Below are 12,489 nucleotides of genomic sequence, written 5' to 3'. Positions count from 1 at the left end.
AACATTTGTTATTGTTAGTTTTCTTGATATAGGACGTTCTTACTGGGTTGAGATGGAATCTCAATGTTGTTTTGATTTGCATTTCTTTTATGGCCAGTCATGTAGAGCACTTTTTCATATGTCTCTTGGCCATTCATGCAACAAACTAAAGCTAGATCCTTATATATCACCCTGCACCAAAATCAATTCCAAATGGATCAACGACCTCTAAATCAAAACAGACACGCTGAAAACACTAAAGGAAGGAGTAGGAGAAACACTTGGGCTCCTTGGCACAGGACAGAACTTCCTTAACAAAGACCCAGAAAGGCTCCAAATCAAAGAAAGGTTGGACAAATGGGACTACATCAAACTACAGAGCTTCTGCAGGGCAAAGGATATAGCTCACAAGATAAACAGAAAGCCCACAGATAGGGAGAAGATCTTTACTGGCCATTCAACAGACAAAGGCCTCATATCTAAAATATATGCAGAACTAAAAGAAGTACCTTCATCCAAAACAAAACTGTAAAGAACCAATAGCCCCCTCATCAAGTGGGCTAGAGACTTAAAAAGAGACTTCTCTGATGAGGATGCTGTTTTTTATGGATCCTGGTAGGCCTATTGATTGACCTTTGGGAGTAGGATCAAAGTAACTATTATCAAAATCAGATCTAGGTCCAATCTATAAAATTAACTACATGCAGGAGGAGTGTCTACATTTTTATTATGTTATAGCTTTGACTATTTCCTTCTGTGGATTTAGTTTCCTTTACCATCTTTTATATTTCTTCTGCCTGTAGCTTAAATGTTAAGACCTTGCTTACACCATTTCCTTGTTTCCAAAGAGCTAGCAGTTACAACTATGTGTATTTCAAATCTTTAGCCCCAGTTTTCTCCACCTCTCAGTGTCAAATCCAGTGATCTGACCATCACCTCCATAAATACCTAACAAACACCTTTATGCTTAAAACCCATCACATGGGTAAGTTTCCTGGATGAAAGTGGGAAGGAGACAGGAAGGGAGTTTCTTCTTGCTGTCAGTACCTGACAGAAACAAGGGAAAAAGGAATTATTGCCCCACAATTTCAGAGGTTTCAATCCATCATAGCAGGGTGGGCAAGACAGACAGAACATTTTACCTTATGTTGGCCAGGAAGCAGAAATCAAATACCTGTATTTACTCTTCTAACCCATGGAAGAGTGCCATTTACATTTGGGTCAGATCTCTTAATTAATCTCTGAGAATGTCATTGTGGACATGCAGAAGTATGTTTTTCTGCTCTCTTAGAACTAAGTTTCCCAATCCAACCAAGTTGACATTTCAGAAAGTTAGGGAACAGATGGCCAAAGATAGAAGAAAATTTGCTAATAGTTTATCTATGCAAAACAATTTTAAGGCATCAAGATACTCTTGATTATGAAGCATAGGTTAAAACTAAATATTACCAAAAATTTCAAAGTCAAACTATCAGAAGAAAATCGATGAGCTATAGTACTAGAGAATGGCAAATAAACCATAAAAAATGTTGGACTTAATGGCTAATACAGCAACATTGCAGTGAAAGTAGTTGGGTTAAATCTAAGAAAACAACTTAGTTTTAACCATGTCCTTTGTATTATATATTGAAAGAGTATATGGTTCTTACGTTTGTTCCATAAATCTGTAACCAAATGTATACCAGAAAGAACGTGAATCAAAATAAAACAGGTAGCAGTTTTAACAAAACAAATTAGAATTTAAAGCCTGAAGGAAAGAAATGCTTTAGGGTAAAAATGATGTAGGCTGATTGACTAACAGCAAAAAGTAAATGAATAAAAATTTTAAATCCACAGGCTATAAGTTGAAAGGCATGTTTTAAAATACATTGAGCTGTGAAAAGAATTAGAACTACAAAAATTAAAACAGGTGAGGGAATATTATTCCATTCAGAGGTATTGCCACACGCCTCCTTTCTTTGGAACATTGTAAATTCTGGTGTAGAATGAAAATTTGGCTGGTTCTCTGTGGTGGGAGGAAGAAACGCAGAATTTAGGGTTCATGGCAAACAAAAAATATTACATACTGAAAACTAAAAAGACCACATGATTCTTTCTTATTAAATACAGGTTAAACTCTGCACTGACCAAAGAGATCGGCTGAACATGTAGAGTAAAATCTTTTCACTCTTTTCATTACTTTGGTGAAAAAAAAACCTGTAGAATGAGGCCCGGGGCGGGCGGGGGGTGGGGGGGCGCGGAATGGGAAGCTGGGATGTAGCTCAGTGGCAAAGCACTTGCCTGGCAAGTGCATCCTCTTGGGTTCGATCCCCAGTTCCAAAACAGAAAAGAAAAAAAAAGGAGGTGGCCCTGGGGGCGGGGCGGGGCGGAATAGAATATAGACCAACAAAATGGAAATTAATAAGGGAGTGAGTGTGGAGGTTTGGGAAACGGTTGGGATCATGGTGGCTTATCATGAGCTAGTCATGCAGTTTCCTGCGAAGAAGGTCTTCCTTTCTCAGAAGATGGCTGTCTGTGCAACCAAGCTAGGAAGCATCTGTGCCATACAAATGCTGCAGGTGATCACAAGCATGATTATTTGCACATGAATAATCTAGAAGCCTTTCCCCACTTGTGCTGAGCGTAGTGGTATGGCAATACAACCCAGGAGGAAGCCAACTGCATCACGCTTCCTAGAGAAAGAGGGGCGAATCATGTTCAATAAAGTGTTTGCACAAAGCCACTGATTGCTGGTGAGGCAGATTCCTATCCACCTTTTGCAACTGAAGATCTCTCCTGCCTGTGCCCATTATTAGGAATTCCCCAGAAGCTGCTGCCACCATGAGTGACAAGAAAACAAGTAATGCCATGAGGCTACATTCATACTCAAGAAGTCTGGTAGCTTTGTTCACTGTGTTAGTCAGATTCCACCATGTTTTCCCATCATAGCTGTGATGTGGAATGTCAGCTTCCTAGGCCCATTTGTTTTATAGCCAATTCATTGAGACTCAGGAGGCTTGGGTATTGATGTGGCCCTTTGAGTAAATGTGGCTTTGAATGTTGGAAAGACCAGGAGCTCTTTCAAGAACGAAGTAGTGGTCATTGTGTTCATAGAGATATGCTCTACTTTTTGCTTTACCAGCTCCATGTATGTAGTACTTGTGCTGTAATGGATCTCCATCTCTGTCCTTTACCCTATTCTATTCATAAAGCAAGCAATGCTTGTAATGCCTACTCTGATCTGGTGGGCTGGAGCACTAAGGAAGATTTACACTGCTATTACATGGCTATTTTTAGACCAGCATATGTTGTTTTAGTCTGTTTTCTGCTGCTAATAATACCACTCACTGGATAAAATCTAATCAAAGAGATTTGTGTTGGGTCATGTTTCGGGTCTAAGGTTAGAGGGCAATATCTAAGGATGTTCTTTGTTCTTGTGGTTAGAAGAGTTCTCATTTGGCACAGAGCAAGAAAGAAGGATAAATGAATGACCCTCCTAACTGACTTTTGTAACAGAACCACACTTGAGAGAATCCATTAAATGCATTCATCCCATAAATAAATGGATTTATTCATGAAACAAAATACTCATTACCTCTTAATGGCACCCCCTGTAATTAATTCTTGTCTCACAATGTAGATTAAACTTTTAAATAACCATTTCAGAGGAGACACACCATATTCAAACCATAGCAAGTGGGATAGCACATCCTGTAGCTCCACCTGATAAATAAAATGAAGCTCTGAGAACTTAGGTCAAGAGGATAGCAAATTCCTCTGTATGCTCTGTTCAATTCCAATAGAAAATGTATGTTCAGTGAATTCTCAACACTACCTCCACTCAGGAGGTAGGCCACAAGTAGAGTGGTCTTCTGCCAGTTGGCAGGTGCCTCATACCTGTAATCCTAGTTACTCAGGAAACTGAGATCTGAGGATCTCTGTCCAAAGCCAGCATGGGCAGGGAAGTCTGTGAGACTCTTAACTCCAATTCACCACCAGAAAACTGGAAATGGCACTGTAGCTCAAAGTGGAACAGTGCCTTGACCAAAAGAGCTCAGGGACAGGACCCAGACCCTTAGTTCAATCCCCACAACTGACAAAAAAAAAAGTAGTGGTCTTATGTATGGGACAGATGTTTCAATTCAATCAACATCAGTTTATATAACTCTGGCAGTGGTCCTTGCTAATTTCCTTCACCCCTTCAAGCTTCTTCTCTCACATCTTTTGGCGTTATGCCTTTCCTGTAGTTCCATTCAACTGTCACTGAAAGCAAACTCTTCATCCTCTACTTTCTATTTTCTACTGCTGCTCCTGCCTCCTTTCCTGTGACTGTAAACTTTAAACAATGATTGAAGCAGAAAGAAAGGCCTCAGAAATAACAGAAAAAAAGTCTATCATTGATACAGAAATAGACACAGTAGTCAATGAAAAATTTAAAGATGACAATGGTATTCTCTACTGATGTTCTCATTTAGCAATTTAGCTTAACTTGGATGAATTGGCAACAGCACTTGGAGTCTTATGTTGACTCATCCTTAAAAAGAAGGACTATAATCACTTGGCAATAACCAAAGGATAAAAGTGTTAGTGCATACCCTTTCTGTGCATATCAACTAATGGGATATAGAAAGTTGAGGGTTGCATAAGGGTAGGAACATTGTTCTTATACCTTTCAAGCCTTGATTTGTATCTCTCTATTCAGGGTCTAGTTTCCTGACTAATATACCAAAAATGTTCTTCTTCATTGTCAAATTTTATATAAACTCATTTTGATAAGCTAAAATACTATAGCAACTTAGGCTGAATAAAAAAGGTTAGGTTATTGTGGTTCCTTTCAATGAATACGTAGAAAAAACATGTTAAGTTACCCAGTTTGTTCTGCTGAAGCAACATTTCCCAACTAATCCTTTCATTTTTCTATAATTGTACTTGTGAACCATTTTATTAATAAGAAACTTGGGAGGGGGTAATTTGGCTCCGAGTAATACAAAAACAAGATGGCACATGAGGGTTTGTTAAAAGTTCCTTAAGTGGCAAATTCAAACATATGCAATGCTATTAACTGTGTCTTGGCAGCTTATTTTCTTCTCTTATAAACAGTTGAAAATGCAGCTCTGGTTTATTTAATTCCCAGAAAAGAAAAATTGGAACCAGTTAGCCTGCTTAATATCAAAACGTACCTGATCCACAAGATAATCAGCAGGAATTTTAAAGAACATTGTTACATCATCTTATACACAGACTCTTGCCTACAAATAAAATAGGACTTTTTAAAAAGCCTTCATATGATTATTATAACATTCCTTTCTTCTATTATTTCTCCCTGTCATTCTTTCTCTTATTTATCTTCTTATACAACCTTTCAGAAATTTCCAGAGATAACTTTCTAACTTCTTCATCTATTCCCTTAATATTATCTTTTGAGAAGCTGCTCCGTTCTTAAAGTATGACTTTGCCAACTTTATATGAATCAATCCTTAAATGTTTGCATTCCAAACTGCCTGTACTTGTCGATAATTCCATCATGCTGGTAATAAATACTGAACTTTTATTTTTCTTCTTAATGATATGTTTCAAATATATATTCATCCACACATTCTTGATTATGTCATTCTCACATTTTGAATTTTTCCAAGGCCTTTAGATTTCATAAAAATGATCAAGCTCTAATTTCCTGAACTCCTCCCCACTTTTTCTGCCTCATTTTTTTCTTATTTACTTGAGCATTTTGTCTTGTTTTACAATTGAGATCCCTAAATGGGTAATAGAACAAATACATTTCTTTTTTTTTTTTTGGCCAGTCCTGGGCCTCGGACTCAGGGCCTGAGCACTGTCCCTGGCTTCCTTTTTGCTCAAGGCTAGCACTCTGCCACTTGAGCCACAGCGCCACTTCTGGCCATTTTCTGTATATGTGGTGCTGGGGAATCGAACCCAGGGCCTCATGTATACGAGGCAAGCTCTCTCACCACTAGGCCATATCCCCAGCCCAGAACAAATACATTTTGATTGGTGAATGGTCAATAAGAAAAGATGATAACATGTTTTAGGAAGAGTGCTCTGGCAATAGTATGTTAAATAGACATCAAGAGTGCTTTTATAATTTACTAATATTAAGGATGAGAGAAGAGAGGAAGGTATCGGTCATAATTACACCTTAGCATTAGATAACAATTTTCTTTGTTATCTCTTCCAGAAAGCATATATTTCAAATGGCCCAAAATTGAAAGAAAAGAAGAGAAAAAATATTTCAACTGTTATCCATACAACTTGGTGAGTGGTATATACATAGGTAGATAGATAGATAGATATACAAATGGAGGTGTGCTAAGAAATTATATATGTATATATACACATACATATAAGTATATATGTACATATACATATGTATATAAATTATATATGTAGATACATATGTATATATGTTGTATGTACATATATGTGTATGTATATGTATGTGTATATACATATATATATAATTTCTTAGCACACCTCCATTTGCCTTATATAATTTGCTACTTAATTTATTTCTGGGTATATATGCCTACCTCTTGTCCTCCCTCATTAGCTATATTTTGTTTGTCAACATTATGTTAAGGTGATAATTCTGTCATGAAAATTTGAAAATTGTTACAGAGAAATTCTCTCATTTCCCTGGTACTTGTCTTGGTTACACAAAAACTTTTTAAATTCCATAATGTTAAAATCTGGGTTTTTAAAAATTATCTCACAATATTTACAAGCTAGAACAATGCCTATTTGGACCTGTTTTCTATTCTAGCCATGATTCCTTGAATTGTAATTAAACACGTTGTCTTAGAAAGTATTCAACTTCTTCTTTGTTCTAGATTTTATTTTTCTCAAGTGAATTGGATTGTTCAGTTATGTGTGTATCTGGTTACATTACTCACATTATAGGAAATTGCCTTGGTTTTCAAGAACCTAACATTCTCAGAAGATTTTTTAAAAATTCTTTGTGTCCTATGTATCTCCATGATATAACTTTCTAGATATTGATGTTTTTCTGAATATCTGCTAGTATATCTTTATATTAGATTTATTCATATGTGAAACTGCGGGAATGAAAATAAAACTGGTGGGGCTGGGGATATAGCCTAGTGGCAAGAGTGCCTGCCTCGGATACACGAGGCCCTAGGTTTGATTCCCCAGCACCACATATACAGAAAACGGCCAGAAGCGGCGCTGTGGCTCAAGTGGCAGAGTGCTAGCCTTGAGCGGGAAGAAGCCAGGGACAGTGCTCAGGCCCTGAGTCCAAGGCCCAGGACTGGCAAAAAAAAAGAAAATAAAACTGGTGCAAATAGCTTTAACTTGCCTATTCATTATGCCTTGATAATAGGATTTTATCATAGCTTTGTCAATGAACCATATTTGCTCTGACACTTAGTAAAAAAGAAATTCATTCTGTGTTTCTTTTGTGACATGAAAAATTGCAGTCCTTATAAAATAATTCTTTTATATATTTGATTATTTTTTGGCATTATGAAAGATTTTTTTAAATTTTAGATCTTACCATGGGTATAATTTTTGACTCCTTGTGAGTGAAAATTTCTTGGGCACAAAATTATATGCTGTCTTAACCTGAAAAATTTTACTTATCCTTTCTATTGTAGAAAATATTTTTGCCAGTTTAATTTCTATTTTAACAAAGCTATGACATTAGAGATGTGAATAGAGTACAAAATTTATTGAGAACTTTCTATTGGATTTACTAGAATAAGTTACCACAGAGTTGCTTAAACTAATACAAAATATTACAACACATTTTTTGGATTATAATTTCAAGACACCTCATTGGTCAAAAAATAATGATACTGTTAGGGAAGAGTTTATTTTTGGTTATTCTAGAAAATAATTCACTTCCTTATTGTTCCCTGGTTTTAGAGGCCATCTGTATTTGTTGACTTGGTCCCCCTTTTTCTCACAACTGTCTCCTTCTCCAACTCTTTTCAAGGAGCTTAATTTCTATATGCAAAATAATTTTAGGTTATGATTTAGTGTTATACAAAGCCTATGCCTTCTATCTATCTCAGGTATCAAGAAGAAGTTAGCTTTAAATTGATTTTTTTTTTTTTGGCCAGTCCTGGGCCTTAGCACCTTCCCTGGCTTCTTCCTGCTCAAGACTAGCACTCTGCCACCTGAGCCACAGCGCCCCTTCTGGCCGTTTTCCATATATGTGGTGCTGGGGAATGGAACCGAGAACTTCATGTGTAGGAGGCAAGCACTCTTGCAACTAGGCCATATTCCCAGCCCTGATTCTTTTTCTTGAAGTCAATCTAAGAATTCCCTATTTGTTGTTATTGCCTCTGGTTGTTTCATCTTTCCAAAGAACTGAAAAAGAATCAGGTATTGTGAACTATAGAAAGGCAGGAAATGTTTCCTTGTTGATGAAAAACTAGAGGAAATTTTAGGCTGGCAATGGCAATATTGTTGACAGTGTCAAAAAAAGTAAATATGGTAAAGTTGGCTATTGAGAGTGTTAAAATACCTCTGCAATAAGTTAGTCAGTTTTGCATGCAGTATTACTTATTTAAGTAGGGTTTCATGTATATGTAGAACTTTTTCTTCTACTGCTACTTTTAGTAGTCACAGTTTGAAATGATTTTGACATCTTGATCTTATTACAATGTCCAACTTAGAAAACAAAAAATATTGAGAATTTTTGTTTGTTGGCTACATGATGATAGTATCCTCCTCCTATCAATCAAACTACCTATCTGTTGTATCTATCTATAGACATATACATACACACAGAAACATATGCATTCTAGAGACAGGGTTAGGAAAAGTTCACAAGACTGAAAAATGATTTAAAGTGTTCTGTTTACAATTCTTCTTCCCTGTTTAAAGCTAAGTATATTTCACTTGAATGAAAGACCAATACATTCATTGTTCAAAAATTTCTTACAGGGTTGGAGATACTTAGGGATTAAAACAAATACCAAAACAAGATACTTCATATTTGATCACTTCTCAAGGACTCTGCTGGAAACTCATCTGGAGTTCTATCACATGCATGCACGCGTATGCACATAGACACACACACACACACACACACACACACACACACACACACACAATGAAACCCAAGACCAAAAAAGAGTAAAGTCACAGTCATTAGGAAAACCATGGGAAATATCTATTCATAATAACCTCAGTCTTCCATAACACTCAAAAGGATGCGACATTTACTACATTGTTTCTCCTGGCATAGATCAAGTCCTTTCAACATCCCCACGAGTGCCCATAGATATCTTTGAGTGCTCTCAGGAGTAAAAATACACATAGAGTGTGGGAGAGAGGAAGAGTAGAGTGAGAATGTGCTCCAGATATGGATCTTCAGAGTCTTGTCTTTCCTCTTTGTTACTTGCATCACCCCTCTACACTAGTTCCTCTTTAAAGATGTTACTTTTACCGTATACTAATTGTAATGCACTCATAAAATAGAATATGTATGAACAAACACTCACTACATGTACCATATACATCCTCTACATCCAAGAATAATAATAGCACTATAAAAATAGAGTAAGCTCAATATTATAATAATTATCATAAAAAACTTGTTCAAGTGAGGTATTAGAATAAGTTCCTTGAAAACATCAATAAAACAATGACATCTAGGAGCAAGACTTAAAATTTAATTTTAAAATATATTTTTTCTTTTAGTCTATCTATATATAAATTATTTAAACTGTGGGGATGCAGTATGGGTTTTAATACATGTATACAATGTAATGATCAGTTTCGGGTAATTAGCATACCTATCACCTCAGACATTCATCATTTCTTTGTGCTAAGGATATTTTAAGTGCACTCTAACTAGTTTTGTTATTATTTTATTTTATTTATTTATTTATTTTTTGGTGCTGGTCCTGGGCCTGACTTCTGGGCCTGAGCACTGTCCCTGAGTTCAAGGCTAGCACTCAACCACTTGAACCACAATTCCATTTCCAGCTTTTTGCTAGTTAATTTGAAAGAAGAGTCTCATGGACTTACCTACCTTGGGTGACTTTGAGCTTTCATCTTCAGAGCCCAACCTCCTGAGAAGCTAGAATTACTGGCATGAGCCACAGGAATCTGTGCTCTACTAGCTATTTTTAAACATAATTTCAGCCATTATGAATTTACTGTTCTGCAGCACACTACTAGTTTTCCTCCTAAGGAGCTGTACCCCTGCACCCTTTAACTATCCTCCCTTCATTCCCTCTTGTTCTGTACTCTTCTAGGCTCTAATAACCATGAGTCTATTTCCTACTTCTTTGAGATCAACTCTTTAGGTTCTACATATAAATGAGAACATTTGGCACTTCTCTTTCTGTGCTAGATTTCTTTTATTTCATTAATATTCTTCAGTTCCATTAATGTTGCTACCAATGACACAATTTCCTTTATTATAGTTTAATTAGATAAGTATGGGAAAATTGTTTGAAAGTTCTGCAAAGACAAAATTCATAATCATATTTCAGTTATATATTGAATAATTGCCAGAAGTATGATAAACTTATTCTCCCATCATAGAGGGATTGTTTCCTGATATCCTTCACTCACAACCACCCACTGTTAAGTTTTCTCCTCCTTTCTTAATAAGTACAGTAAATGCTCTTTACATTAAAAACTGGTGAAGACTGTGCTTCAGAAACTGATATATAAATATATATGTGTATATGTATATATACATCCACATGTATAAAATGTGTTTATATGTATGTATATACATATTTACATGCATGATGTATGTGCATACATATGTATATATGTGTATATACATATTTAAATATATTTATATTTGTGTACATATGTATTATTTACATATACACACACCCATATATATGTGTATATATATATACACACATGTATATATGAAATAGATTCTTCAACCCAGAAAATGTGTTAGAAATTTCCAAGTTAATATTGGAAAGGAAATCCTGGATTATATATGGAGGAGTTCTGTTTAACATTTATAAATTAGAGCAATCTTTGTTATTGGAAATACTAAGGAATAGTACAAAAAAGAAAAAAAGAAAAAGGAGCAGTAAAGATAATAGGTGCGAAAATACTAAGAAATAATAATAATAATAATAATAATAATAAGAAGAAGAAGAAGAAGAAGAAGAAGAAGAAGAACAGGAACAATAATATTAGGGAACAGTATAAGATGCAAAGAGAAATATAAATGGAAAAAGACTAAATTGACAAGCGAATAAAAAAGAAAATAGACAAGGATCCAGCTAAAGGTAACATGAAGATGAAAGGTAGTGATAATACCAAGTAAGCAAACAACCAAAAACAATGTCAGTGAACAATTGTAAAGTATGGGATAGGGAAAGAAGGAAAAGTAACAGAAAGGAAAAACTGATTAATTGAAGATACAAAGAGAATAAAATGGAATCTGGAAGAGGAAAGTAAGACAAGTGATTTAGAAATGAATATTTAAAACTATCTGCCTGGGTCTTATGCTTATGGAGAAAACCCATCATGAAGATAGATTAAAAACAAAAAGGCAAGAAAGATGGCTTTTAGTCTTCAAGGATGACATTTATGTGAGCTACAGTGCAAATCCTCATTAATGTCAATGGGCTTTCTTTTCTCAGTGCAAAGGGTCAGCCTACTACCAGATGTACACTATTATGTGTATACTATTTTGGTATCCTCTGTTTCCTATTGTATTGTTTACTTAAGATATTTTCCAGGCAGAGTATTGGCCTCCTACATCTCCATCTTCATACCTTCTGTATATGCTGCATGGTAAAACGAGCTTTGGAGATACAATTTTTTTTTATGTTTGTAAATGGGGAGATTATCCTAGATTATTGAGTGGGCCCAAGGTAAACTCAACTTTCTTATAAGGAGTCACAGAAGACATTAGGGTGTAAGTGGAAGTTGGAGTAACATGACCAAAGAATATAAGAATAGCCTTTAGCTCTGGAAACAACCAGGAAATAGATTCTTCCCAGGAACCTCCTGAAGAAAAACATTCTGCCAGAACATTTTGGACTTTTGACTTCTACAACTGTAAGAAATCAATTTATGTCATTTTAAGTCTCAAATTTGTGATGAACTGTTATAGCAAGAGTGGGAAACTAATGAAGAAACGACTTTATTTGCTACCTAGCATCATAAGATTATGTAAAATTCCACCTACTGAGTAGCTGAAGCATTTTAAAGAGGACTTTTCAGATCGCATTGTTTTGGGAGTGTTGTAAAACAAAAAGTACATACTTTTACTGTTTGATGGATATTTACAAAGCAGAGGTAGAGTAGAACCTTTCCCTCAAAATTTCGGAGTCTGACTACCTCATTGTTGGGGTTGAGCCCAGTGGTTTGAGGCTGATAGACATAAACTTTCTAAGATGAAAGACATTGCTGTCCCATTGGACTACTTGCCATTAAGGAGATTCGATGTCTGGTGCCTTTATGCATTTTGGAGTCAATATATGCTGGATGTGAAGCTTTTCAATGTTTACTGGGTGTTTGGGGCCCAATAGATCAGATAGTTGATTGAGCTCAATAACA

The sequence above is a fragment of the Perognathus longimembris genome, chromosome 1 (genome assembly GCF_023159225.1).
Source record: "Perognathus longimembris pacificus isolate PPM17 chromosome 1, ASM2315922v1, whole genome shotgun sequence".
Taxonomy (NCBI): domain Eukaryota; kingdom Metazoa; phylum Chordata; class Mammalia; order Rodentia; family Heteromyidae; genus Perognathus; species Perognathus longimembris.
Note: the sequence above shows the minus strand (reverse complement) of the source record.